This window comes from Balaenoptera borealis, assembly GCF_965194805.1.
Source record: "Balaenoptera borealis genome assembly, chromosome: 13".
Taxonomy (NCBI): domain Eukaryota; kingdom Metazoa; phylum Chordata; class Mammalia; order Artiodactyla; family Balaenopteridae; genus Balaenoptera; species Balaenoptera borealis.
The window spans coordinates 73,334,705-73,347,714 of record NC_138870.1 but is presented as its reverse complement, the minus strand read 5'-3'; the positions used below and the strand labels follow the sequence as shown (position 1 = coordinate 73,347,714).

Below are 13,010 nucleotides of genomic sequence, written 5' to 3'. Positions count from 1 at the left end.
CAATATCAGATGGTGAGGCATCTGGGCTTCAGCCTTCCTTTGTCCTACACTGACATCTGTTGCAATGTATAATCACATGCGCTATCCCCACCACACTGGCATCTGCTGAGGTTTCTGTATACCCACCTGGTTTTTTGACATACATCCTACGGTGCTCTTTGTTATAATTTACTCTCATCGTGACTACAAATCCCTTTAACATCTGCCAGTTTTCTCATTCTCAGCCAAGTATCTTGTTACCAGAGGTAAAGGAAATCCTGTTTCTCTCTCTTGTCACCCAGGGACCACAGGAGACTTGCTGTGGATGCCTTGTGTCTTCTTTAGCAGCAAAGAGACATCTCAACCCTCTTACTCCTATTTTCATTGGGTTACTAGGGAATACTAAAAGTGTGTTTTTCTCACATTTCAGAAAAGCTTAAGAGCAAATGCATCCTTTATTCCTGGAACTTCAAACTGTTTAGTACTTTCTGTAAATATCCCTTTTACTTTTTACTGACTTAAGAGCAGATAAGATAGTCATAAAATTCACCTTAGGCCTAAACCAGGGTGTAAATGCTTCTCTCTAACACACTGTTCAACCTTTCTCTGTACCAAGGGAGCAATTGTTCTTTTTATTCTAATAAAGAGGAAGAGGGATTTAATGTTTCTATTCTTCTCTTTGTCTATTATATCAGTAAGATAGCTTTCATTAAAATAAAACCCAAGGATTTAGCATCTCTGCTTTTAGGTCTCTATTTTCACTTCATCCCATTTGGTTGTGCTGGGAAAAAAAGGACCACATGTTAAAGGTCAAGATATTTGATGGAGATTAGAGGGAGAGACTTGCATTTCTGTAGTATGGCAGAATGGGTAATCTGCCTATCTTTGGCTTGGGGAAAATATTATAAACGCTGAATAGATTAACACATTTAAATGCATTGATGAGCTGAGTGGAAAGTAAGGAATACTCTCAGGCAAAACTAAATGAAAAGAGAAAAAGTGGTAAGTAGAATGCTAGCTTCCACTTTGAGAACAACTGCAAATTTTAGTGAATTTGAGTTTTAGTTTTCATAGATTTACCGAACATAGAGAACAGAGAGATAAGTCCAGTAGTTGCTTAAATTAGGAAGGCTAAAAGAATATAATCCCATCATAAAGCTGGGTCCACCAAATTGGCCAGTCCCTTGATGTAAGTGTAAAATAGATACAAATGTACATTTCTGGAGGGTGTTACAAGAAGACATTTCTATCTTTAATTCTAGTGCCGAATGACTGGGAAAAATACTCATTCTAGCTAAAAATAACCCCAGTATTGGATTGTAGCCTGAATTATGTGATGTGAAAAACTTTAATGCAATACTGTAGTTTAAAGTGGTCCTAGGTTGGTATAGCCCCCAGTCACCTGGCAGAAACAATTGTGAATTTTCTTCGGAAGAATCTGTTTTCAGTCTAAGCCACAAATAATTACCACAAATAAAATTTTAAGAAACATAAATCTATAATAAAAAACATAAAACACCCAAAGAAACAAGGTTCTACAAGCTAGAGTCTCCAGAAATTAGAGACGGGATATCAAAACTGAACAATGTAAAATAAATATGCTTTATGGGATGCATAAATAGAGTACTGAGAAAAAGAAATCAACAAGAAAATGTTAAAAAGACCGAGAAGATTTAACAAAAGACTCGAGAGAATGGTTTGATATTGAAACTATTGTTTTAGATCAGGGTCCCTAGAATCAGATTCTGAGATATACACTTGAATGCAGGAGGTTTAATTGGGTGTGTTCTTCAAGGAGTTGGCACCTGTAGGGCAGTACAAAAAAGCCTGACTGACTGATGCAGTTGCAACAGGAGCCTTAACAGATCTTATAAACTCTGGACCCAATCACTCCTAAAACTACTATTTAAAACCAGACACATTTTAGTGTTTCTGTCTATTATACAGAACAGTGACCATCCCCCAGATTGAATATAATGGTCATAAGCGGGAAATGACATCATAATCATGAAAATTCTTTAAGGACTCTAAAAGTTCTGTGCAAATGGGTTATCATGACCATCTATCCAGGAATCAAAAGCACAGCCACTGTAGTCAGATAATCTCAATTCACTTCTGACTCTGACACTCACTAGCTAGTGAACCAAAAGCAAATTACTTTCTCTCTATGCCTTAGTTTTCTCATATCTAGAGTAAAATAAATAAAAACTACTTTGTAGTATTGCTGTGGAGGACTAAATAAGATGAACTTACCTGGAGAATAAGTATAGCACCTATTATATAACTATAGTTTATTAAATATTATCTGATGTAGCAAAAGTACTTTTATTATTTATTTTTGGTTGTGGTGTGTCTTTGTTGCTGCGCACGGGCTTTTTCTGTTTGTGGCGAGCCAGGGCTACTCTTTGTTGTGGTGTGTGGGCTTCTCACTGTGGTGGCTTCTCTTGTTGCGGAGCACGGGGTCTAGGTGCGCGAGCTTCAGTAGTGGCAGCACACGGGCTCAGTAGTTGCAGCAAGTGGGCCCTAGAAAAGCAGACCCTAACCATTTTGGCACTAGGTACCAGCTTCGTGTAAGACAGTTTTTCCATGGACTGGGGGGTTGGGGGGGTGGGAGTAGGGTTTGTTCAGGCGGTAATGTGAGCGATGGGGGGAATGTTTCAGGTGGTAATGTGAGCGATGGGGAGCGATGGGAAGCAGCAGATGAAGCTTCGATCACCTGCTACTCACCTCCTGCTGTGCAGCCCGGTTCCTAACAAGCCTTGGACCCGTACTGGTCTGAGACCCGGGGGTTGGGGACCCCTGCCCTAGAGCGTGAGGGCTTCAGTAGTTGCGGCGTGCAGGTTCTAGGGTGTGCCGGCTTCGGTAGTTATGGTGCACGGGCTCATTAGTTATGGTTTGCAGGCTCTAGAACACAGGCTCAGTAGTTGTAGTGCAGGGGCTTAGTTGCTCCGCGACCTGTGGGATCTTCCCAGACCAGGGATCGAACCTGTGTCCCTTGCAATGGCAGGAGGATTCCCAACCACTGTGCCACCAAGGAAGTCCCAAAAGTACTTTTAAAAAGAAAGAGGAAAAAAAAAAAAAAGAAAAAAAAAAAGAAAGAGGAGTATCATAATCATAATCCCTAACTTAGCATCTGCCTCACTTTTCCTATATTTATGATATGCTATTTAATCCCCTGTCCCCAAGACATTTTCTGACCATGGCACATGCAGAGCCTAACTCCCATGCCAAAAGCAAAATAATATTTTACTGAAGTTTGCCTTTACTGGAATATATGTATTCTGCAACAGCAAGAGGTCCTTGACTTTTTCTCTGACTCTTTATATACATTTATAGGAGAATATAAATGCCCATCCTACCCTTGTTATGGGAGCATATCACATATTTGCATGGTGATACTATTCCTTAGACTAAGTGTTTTAGGATATGTTTGGGTTGATTCCTTTCACTTTACTACTACATTTACAAAACAAGTATAATTATAGTATTGAGATTTTTATTGGCAGAAGCATCCACTGTTAATCAAATAACATTGAAAAATATGTTTTGTATCTGTGCCCTGAAAAGACTATATATGACTTTCTTCTTGTGTGTGTTTGTTTTCCTACACTTAGAACAAGCCAAGGTGCGATTGTTTCTTTGAATAAAGTCCCTTTATCCTGGCCCCTTGAAAAGAGCAAAATTACTGCTAATTTTTATGGTTCAACTTTTCAACCTATCCAGTTGCAGTTGAAATAAATCCCATATAGAATCTGATCCACAAGTTGATTCCTTTACATCAATAAACAAGTCTTTGTTTCATTCTCTATGTTTGACCAGATTTACCCTGTTCTTCTTTAAAGAAAAAAATCTGGGGTAACTTGACCCCTACCATAAGCTGTCAAGATGAAAAATCCACACTGTAATGTCAATTTGCAATGCTTGTGGTTCAAAGAAGATTTGCGGCACATGTGATTTATTTTTCAATCACCTAAGATTTAAAAAAGAAACTATACTGTGATTAATCTCAAAAAAATTGAGAGATAATTTATTTTTACAAATTTTAGTTGAACAGCAAAAGCATGTCATTTCTAACGGTGCTATTAGGAAAAACAATAACACAACAGCTCTTGAAGTGTGTATAGAGTGAATATTTTAAAATCACAAAGAAAAAAAGGCAACACCTGAGAAAAAACTCTACTGACATTTTGGTATGATGATTTTTAAATGATTTTAAATGATTTCATGGATGTTAAATAGATGGAAGTGATGTATAACCTCTTTTCAGGGCTTTTATTATGAGATTAAGCTCCTCTTTTTCAAATGCATGTCATCCTATTGAGTCCTTCTAACAGAGGGTAATTTTAATGCAGATTTTGGTTATCTCAGTAATGAACTTAACAAAAATAAATTAGTTGAAATGAAAATTCAGCGATGTTGGGATGACTCCTATGTTTCAAATGCTCTGACACTTGCTCAACTTTGGCAAGTGATTCCTTGCAATTTTCAGCATCTTTAGGAAAATCTACTTTAGAATTAATCTCCTAATATTCACTTTTCAGCTGTATTCTATTCAGAATCAAACCTGTTAGACCTGCCTTCTGCTGAGTAAGTCCTTTGCTTCCTTACTTACACAATTTTATTTTCTTAATGATAACATCTATGATTGCAGATTGCGCCTGACAAATTCTTCTTAAGGTCTTTTCCCTTGTTTTCCTGCAAAACCAATTTAGTCTTGTTTTAACTATAAAACCTAACTTAATAATCAACAATTCTTGTTAAGTGCAGAAATGTTCTATTACCAAAAATCCATGTATGAATTAATCATTTTTACTCTTTTATTACAAGTATATAATCATTAAATAGTTGGATGTGTTTTAACTGATATTGAAAGATATCTAAGACACAATGTTAAGACAAAAAGTGAGTTAGAAAATAGTGTGTTTTTATACTTACAGCCATATGTATAAATATATTTGAATGTGAGAGAATAATGTTAAAATATGTTAGTACATACATGGAAAAAATCTGACATAAAATGCAGAAAACTTAATAATATTCCTTTCTTAAGTGGGATCATAGTGAACATTCATTTCTTACATCTGTATATGTTATTTTTGGCAAATGAGGTTTTGTTTTGTTTTGATTTCTTATAATAAAACATGGGAAAAAACCAGAAGCATGTAAATCCACATATTAACAATGACTAGCTCCAGGAGATAATGATTATAGGCAATCTTAATTTTCTTCTTGGCTGTGTTTAATATACATGTGAATGAATAAGAATTATCAGTTTAGGCAATGCAAGGTAGAATCATATTAATGGACTAAAATTTAAAAACTCCCTCATTTATGGTACTTATAAAAACGTCTCATTCTTTATACACTTTTTCTTTGTAAATATGATTTTACATATATGGTTAATTTTATTTTAATGAAATTTATTTATTAATAAACTGCCTTAAATGTGTGAACATTGCTAAATCACCAAACCAAAGGTAATACATCACAGCTAAATTATTGCTTGAGTTTCTCAAAAACTTCTCTGGTTGATTGCCTGGAGATTGGCAATTAAGTAAGATTTTTTTTTAAAATTATATTTTGGTTCTTTATTTTCCTTACCGTTTGTCCTTGTGGTTATGCCATTTTTTTTTTTTATATATAGGGTCACAGGTAATGACAGTAAAATAACAATATACCGCCTTTCATATACAACAGGGAAAAGACATTAGGAAGATTAGTTTCTATTTATAAGAAACATTGAAACCATAAAAGAGTAAAAAATCATATTCAGTAAGTCCTTGTTTTAGATGTCTTTCCCCTACATTGCAATGTACTGAATCACTCTTTCTTATGAATCACATGAACATTTAGGTTTCATTAATTTATTTTAAAATTCTTATGTCATAAAGTATGCCTGTTTTGTTCCTAATTATCCTCTTAATTTTTCTTACTATTATTGTCTTTTTTTGCTTCTTCAGTCATTGCCAGCAATATTTAAGGTCTCTGATAGTTAATGGTAATGTCAGAGGACATTTTCTGGATCCAAGCCAATCATAACATCATTCAGTAATGTTTATATATACCAAGCTTGCCAGCTACTTACCAGTGCATAACAGAAGATAAATGTACACTACTCTACTAACAAGGATAAAAGAATCCAAGCCATCTGACTGCTAGCAGCCTAATTTTTACATAGCTGTTTACAATTCTCATTGTCATGTTATAGCAATAAGATTTATTAATCCTTCTGACATTTTTCTCTTTGACAGCTTCTCAGCTTCTGTTATATCCTTCTTGGATGGGTAAGTACTATATGCTATTCTGAAACTGTGAGTCAAGTTTTGTATGTTGAGACTGTTTTAGACACTTAGTCTACTAAAGTGTAACAACTTGGATTTAAACCTATCAAAGATAAAAAAAATAGGGCTCAAGAGTTCAAGAAAAGTGAAATGAAGAAAAGTGAATTCAGAGATGTGATTGCAATGGAGCCTTTCAATATTTTTAACTCAGAGTGGGTTAAACTATAACTTACATTATAGTTTCTACAGGCAGGCCTTAGCATTTTACTCCAAATGGAAAACATACTTTTAAGACAGCTACATTCTTTCAAGAATATTCAAATGGTTTGATTTAGGAATATTTTTGCTATAATATTTTGAATTTTACATCTTTTTAACTCTACATTTTCAAATTAATTTCAAATCATTAATAATTAGTTAAAACCACCAATTCAAGGTGGTATTTGTCTCTTTATTGTGTATTACATTTTATTTAATTACTATTAAATAAGATTTGATAATATATATTATATACATTAAATACAAACAGTAAAAACAGAACAAAATTATTCAAAGGTGTGTGTGTGTGTGTGTGTGTGTGTGTGTGTGTGTGTGTGTGTGTAGATCCACATACTAACAATGACTAACTCCAGGAGATAGAATTATAAGCCATCTTAATTTTCTTACTTCTTATATATATACTTTTATTTATATATACAAACACCTGAATTTATCATTTATTACAACCAAGCTCTAAACAAGGTTATGCTGCTAGAATCTATAGCAAAAAGGAGAGAAAATATTTAAATTCTGTTATTCCCTTTGTCCAGTAAAAGAAATAAAGTATTTTGTTTAATGTGGACAGATACATTTCTTTATGCCAGTGAATCCAGAAGCAATTCAGGCATATAAAATATATTAGTTAGATTCATGTTGTCAACCATAAATTTACACAGAAATTTTATTCAGATGGATAATTTATATTTTTGGATCTTTGTCCGATCTTGCTTGAAAATTGAAATCCTATCTTAGTTTTGTCTTAAGTTAGTCTCTTAAGTTAATGAAAATTTTGCTATAGAAAATAAAGATGATATGGTTTCATGTTACTTCCTCATGATCTAATTTGATACATTTAGTTTAAAATTTTAAAAGGAAAATATAGTTATATCATGAGATGATCTCACTCAAATTTCAGGTGTTTCAAACTGTCTTTTGTCAAGTGATAAATGCTGTTTCTGTTATGATTATTTAAAATTTTGAGATGAACAACTAAAGCAATATACTCTCTTGTATTATTAGAGAAGGATCCATAATCTTTAGACATTGACATTCTTCTGTGAAAGTTTTGGAGTATGATTACATGTTTCCTCAACTATTCAGATGTTTTCTATCATATTTCTTCATAGATGTAAAACAAAGTGTTAATTCCTACACATGTAGGAAAAACTCAAACATTTTATGCATTTTGTACATTTGATGCAACTTAGAATCTGTTTTAACCTTAGAAAGGAACTTGTTTGAGATAGCATAATTCTTCACCATCTTATTAGAAAGTCATAGTATTTGTCTAAAGTATTTTGAACACAGGTGTGGCAGTTGCACAGGGTTACACAGGATAAGAAGGGAGTGTTGGTGATTTTCATCTCTGTGTCTATCCGATTTCTTGTGGAGTCTTTTGTCTGATGTAGTTTAACTCAAAATCATTGCTATACATAGCCAAATTGTGTAATTTCCCAGAGATTCAGAAAACTGGTAAGTAACCAATGAAGAACCAATTAAGTAATGATTAATTTTCACATACCTTCTTATTCATTAAAAAAATGGAGGAAGAAAAGTAAAATATGGTATACTCTAGATTCATCAATTTCAATCTCTTTTCATGATATACAGTAAAGTTCTAGAAAATGTCACAAGGTTAAAAAAAATTGACTTTTATGTCACTAGTCTTTATTAATGACTATCAGAGATCCTTTTAAAGTCAGTGTTTATTTTAAATTTTCAGTAATTTACAAAATAATTTTTTATATTCATGTTATTAAAATGACATTTCACCAAGAGCAACTCTATTTCCCCAAATTAGCACGTCCTCGTATTTTCTTTCTGAAGTCACATAAATGAATTAAATATTTTGTAACTGTTGTTATTGCATGCATAGTAGAAAAGTTTGGACCATTACTAATAATAATTATTAGTAATTTTATATACATATATAAATCTACGTATAAAATTTATGTAAAAAATTACTGCTTGATTACTCCTCATAAGATGTTAGACCAGAGAAAGTACAAGCCGCAAAAGATAGCTCTGGAAGTGACAGTAACAGATTTAAAGCATTGGATTACCTGGTTTTGTAACACTTATTAATAAATAAAGATTAATTTCAGAATATTATTAGGATATCTATAATTCTTTCAAAATTCAACTACATAGAGCTTCACAGTTTGAGGAGGGTCAGTGGTGTCGAAGAGTTCATAAAAAGGTTGTTGCATCTTACACTTCACACATCACGAATTCATGATTTTAAGAGAATAATTAATTGTTGGGGTGCTAATTTTCCATTAACTATTTTAAATTGTAATTAATGACAAAGTGTATATTTTGAATCATAATGGAAATATTTCATATTAAAAAAATCCTATATATGATGAAAGTCTATGAAAATTTATTTTTATTGAGGTTTGGATTTTTTCAGCATCTTACAAAAGTCAAATTTACAATGTATGGGTATTTTGTAGAACAAGTACATCTCCAGATAAAGGAAAACCTTACATATACTTCCACAGAGGCCTCACTTCCCTAAAACCCCAAAGCATCTTGACTGTCTTTTGTATTACTCTTTTAATTTTTACCTAGATCATTTAAGATATACACATTCACAATTTGCAGACATGCAATTTCGTAAATACTTTCAGAGATGAGAAATTGAATTACATGCTGTTTACATATTTAACAGGGAACTTTATTGCAGTCATCATATTTTATTTTTTTATTTTCTGGAGGATTTTAAAAGATTATAATAGCATTTTTAAGTATTTAATTGTGAATTTCTAAAGAGCAGTGATAAACATGGCAACATTAGTTTTCTGATATTCTCAAAATTCAAAGAATAATAAAAGCCAATTTCCTTAGTCAATTGTTATATAAATTACTGAATAAATATTGTATGATGAGGCTATCAGTGTATAAAATTGTTGTAAAGACCTGGAACATGAATTCAACCTCAATGCAGTACATATGTCTCCATATTCTTCTCAAGAAGCAGAACCTGCCTATTATCAGCATATACAGAATATGGTGGACGTATGTTTTTCATATGAACACCATATCTCTTCCAGTAAAATAACCCAGTTCATTCCACGTATGTCAATAGGCAGGGGCCCAGATTGCATCCCTTCATAACCCCCCACACCATAATGAGAGACATATAATTCAGGTCTCATATATAATTAAAGCTCACTGTACTGTTGGTCAGACAGATTGGTTCAGGGATGTGTGAATAATCTGAGTTAGGTTACTGCCTTTGTCCCTGTTTGCTACTCTGAAGGAACAAAGTAAAGGAAAGCTGAGCTATGAATAGAAACAGTTACTATGTCATTGTTTGTGACCTAAAATCTTTTCAGTAACATCTGCCAGTATATTCACCTTCTTAAAAAACGCTTTCTTATTTTGAGAATGATTCTTGATAAAATGCATTAAGAAATATTGACTTAGTGGGATATATTTTGGGATTTCCAGGTCATTCATTCTCTGCGATGTCCTTGATAATAGTATGTTGGCTGAATCCAAATTTTGTTGTGTGATCAGGATCTAGACTTTCCACAAAATTTGTTAAATTAGGGGAAAACGAGGTATTTACAAACATATTTTTTACAGTGTGAGTGTGTATTTGTGTGTGTGCACAAGTGTTTAATTTTTCAGGATATAATTACTAAGAAAAGACTCTATAGCAGAATTATAAGTTTTCAGTCTTTTATTGACATCTAGAGAATAGACCTCAGCTTCAGACGTTTAACTATTCTAAGGACTCTGGATCTGTTTTTCATTGTCTTTTAGGATCTTTGGAGAAGCTGCGTGCATAGAGTCTTATATGACCTGCAGCAGTGCTCCTTTCCCCAATGAAAATGAATAGTTTTCATTCTATGTACTGCTCGTTTCCTGGTATGCATAGCTAAGTATGCCCTGTCTCCTGCTGCCATCCTGATTTCTTCAGTTCTTGAGATCACTGATGGGAGAAAAGGATAATTACCAAATGACATCTACAAAATGCTAAAGTGCTCACCCGTCCATAAGATTCTTCTATTTACTGTCCTTATTATTTACGTTGATATTTACTTAATCTAGGATGTAAACTCTTAACATATGGGGTGATTTAATAAGACCATGGAAATAAATATTATCCACTGTTCTTTCTTTCATTGAATTACATGAGATTAAGAATATCTGGGCTAATGTTTCCACATAAAATGCTATAACATCTTTCGATGTACTCTTTTAAAATATACAGTAGAAGGTGCCGCTGAAGCATGGTATGCTGTATATTACCAGTGGGATGGACTTGCACAATTGAGGATATGGTTTGGACCCTCTGGCAAGCACCATGCTTTGTTTTTTTCAATCAATTTTATGTTATCAAATGTCTTGTGGTCACTTTAAGACAAAAACACAATCCCGATATGGTAAAATTTAAATGACTAACCCCGTGTTAAAGTCAAATGCTGAACCTAATTTAAAGTTATTTCCCCTTCCTTCTTAAGGAACTTGAAATGAAAGGCAGAGCAGTGATTCTTCACTTTTTCCAGCTAGCAGTCCCTCAGCTTTCTAGCCAAGAACTCTTGAGTCTCCATGATCAAAATAGAAGGATGAGGAGAGAAAAGCAGATAAGAGCATTTTAATGATGAATTCAGTCCTTCTGGGCCAGATTCATTGCTCTTGTCAAACTTTTTTTTTCTTATGGACCATTTCTGTGGCTCTCATTGCTGGCCCCCTTTCCTTGGTATGGTCAGGGTTTCTCTTCACTTGTTTGTTCTGACTCACCCTCCAATGCTGGCATAATGCATATCGGCAGCTTTGGCTAAGGCCCTAGAAGGTCATCCTTTTGGACAAGATACCTTATTATGTGAGTACAGGCCAGTCCTCCTATTGCTAGATCCACACTTAGTACATCAGCTTCTTACATTTTTGACCCACCATCAGGGCACATGATGTGATTTTGCGCCTGTGACCTTCTGCTATTTCCCCTTTAGCTTTCTCAAGCATGGGTCAAGAACTGTTCTCAGTGTCACACCCCCTTCAGTGACACATGTAAGATTCCTTGACTGGTCTGTTGAAGTTTCTCTCACCAACTCAGGATCAGTTTTACCCTCCACTTTTTGAAGTATGGGTGTAGGAGGGATTATGGAAGAGGACAGAGTGTACAATTCAGTATTCTGCTCTCTCCAAAGAAATCTTCTTCAAATATTCTGTCTTTATTTTCCAACTCTCAGCCATTTGCGTCCTTGATGTAACTGAGGGGATTCATTTTAATTATCAACTTGAATTTCTATAAATGATCCATCTATTTTGTATTGGTGACTAGGCAAAAATTTTATTTTTAACATGCTGTTATATTAATTTATATTCTAGAATTTTGTTTCATATTTTAGAATTTCCTTCAACTAACTAATGAGTGTCCTAAGGTCATGAACCATGACTTTTATTCCTTTTGTTTTTCATATTGGTCCTGACACAGATAAGTCATCATTAACTCTTTTTGGATGGATAATTGAATCAGACTTTAAAAAGAGAAAAAAGAAAGTTGGGGGCTAGATCCTGAATGGGGAAAACCTAAATCATAGATAGAAGATACAAATGTTGATATCAGTAGGGCCTAATTGGAGTAGTACTTCAGAGGAAAGATAATATATAAAGCACTTTCATACTTTAAAACATGTCACAAATTCTTTGACACACCTCCCATCAGGCCAAGTCTATGTCCACTCCCCTTGAGCCTAGAGATGGTCTTTGTGACCACCTCAATGGATATACTACAGAAGTGATAGTGCCTTACTCTGTCTGAGGCTTGATTTTAAAAGTTCATGTAGCTTTTGTAGATCTCTCTTGGGACACTTGCTTTGGGAGGCTTTAGCAACCAAAAAATCTAGCAATTCTGAGGACACCAGGTAGAGAGAGAAATCAAGACAGTTGGAATGGAAATATTTCATTTTAAGCCAAATTTGGAGGAAATATGAAGCAGTTGGGATTTGCTTTGTTCACCAAACAGAAAAAAAGTATCTCATTCCCGACTCTTTACGCTGCAAAGTATTTTCAAATAAGGTTACGGATTCCAGTCAAAGATCAAATTCAAGATCGGCCTTTGTTAAGAATCAAGAAAGATCTAAGGTCATGTTTTATAAGTCCTCTTAAAGAGACAAAAAGCCTTCTAAGCATGCTAAGACTGTGCCTCACAGATACTGTCTGTAAACAATAGGACATCAAAGAATTTTAAGTATTTTCCCCACTGCACCTTTAAAAGGATCCCAAGATAGAAAAGAGCTTTCCCAAAAGATATTTCTGATAGTGTATTTTCTCTAATAGGAAGAATTATAAATCAATTCACAAAAAACCCACATAATTTTAAAGAAATTTTATCAGATGAGACTAAAAGGACAGAGCAATATAAAATTAAAAGAAGACTTAGACTCGAACATTTCCATGGGCTGGAATCAGGCTGAGAAAATATTCAGATTCAAACACCAATTATTTCTCTAAAAAAAGAAGGAGGACTCAGAAACC

At 34.0% G+C, this 13,010-nt stretch overlaps 1 protein-coding gene across 4 annotated transcripts in view; it reads left to right on the top strand.

The window, feature by feature from the left end:
• The first annotated feature begins 4,180 nt into the window (after window positions 1-4,180).
• Window positions 4,181-13,010, top strand: part of MGAT4C (MGAT4 family member C) — a 605,093-nt gene continuing 596,263 nt past the window's right edge. For 3 of the 4 annotated variants that reach the window (XM_082351817.1, XM_082351819.1, XM_082351815.1), the window contains exon 1: window positions 4,181-6,263. The gene's annotated coding sequence lies outside the window, so the exon portion shown is untranslated. The remainder of the gene's footprint in view (window positions 6,264-13,010) is intronic. The other variant, XM_082351824.1, reaches the window with a different exon arrangement.